We start from the raw sequence: 687 nt of genomic DNA, 5'->3' as shown, positions 1-687 counted from the left end.
CTGATAGTATACGTCATATTGACAGCTGATATTTTACCTCACATTGACAGCTGATAGCATACGTCATATTGACAGCTGATAGTATTGGTCACATTGACAGCTAATAGTATACGTCATATTGACAGCTGATATTTTACCTCACATTGACAGCTGATAGTATACGTCATATTGACAGCTGATAGTATACGTCATATTGACAGCTGATAGTATTGGTCACATTGACAGCTAATAGTATACGTCATATTGACAGCTGATATTTTACCTCACATTGACAGCTGATAGTATTGGTCACATTGACAGCTAATAGTATACGTCATATTGACAGCTGGTAGCTCACATCACACTGAATGCTGAAACGCCACGTCACAGTGAATTGCATACAGTAATAATAAATTGAAAATGTCCTACCTTTTTCATCGTGGTTTCTTGTAACACTGTTCACACTTGTCAGATGAGATTAATTCCGATTTAAACGATTTTAATTAATGTGAGACGGAGTTAACTTATCGTTTTAAAATTTCAATTACAGGACAGTCTTTGCTTCTATGTGCACCATTTAAATTTCCAGCTAAACGTCTGTTGTTAGTTTCTCTCATTATACAAAAACTTGACTAAATAATGAAGTTGGAAGTTTTTGGAAACCGAGGTTGACTTTCCACTTAGAGAAACTCCTTGACCAATAATGCC

This window comes from Lottia gigantea, assembly GCF_000327385.1.
Source record: "Lottia gigantea unplaced genomic scaffold LOTGIsca_70, whole genome shotgun sequence".
Lineage (NCBI taxonomy): Eukaryota > Metazoa > Mollusca > Gastropoda > Lottiidae > Lottia > Lottia gigantea.
Note: the sequence above shows the minus strand (reverse complement) of the source record.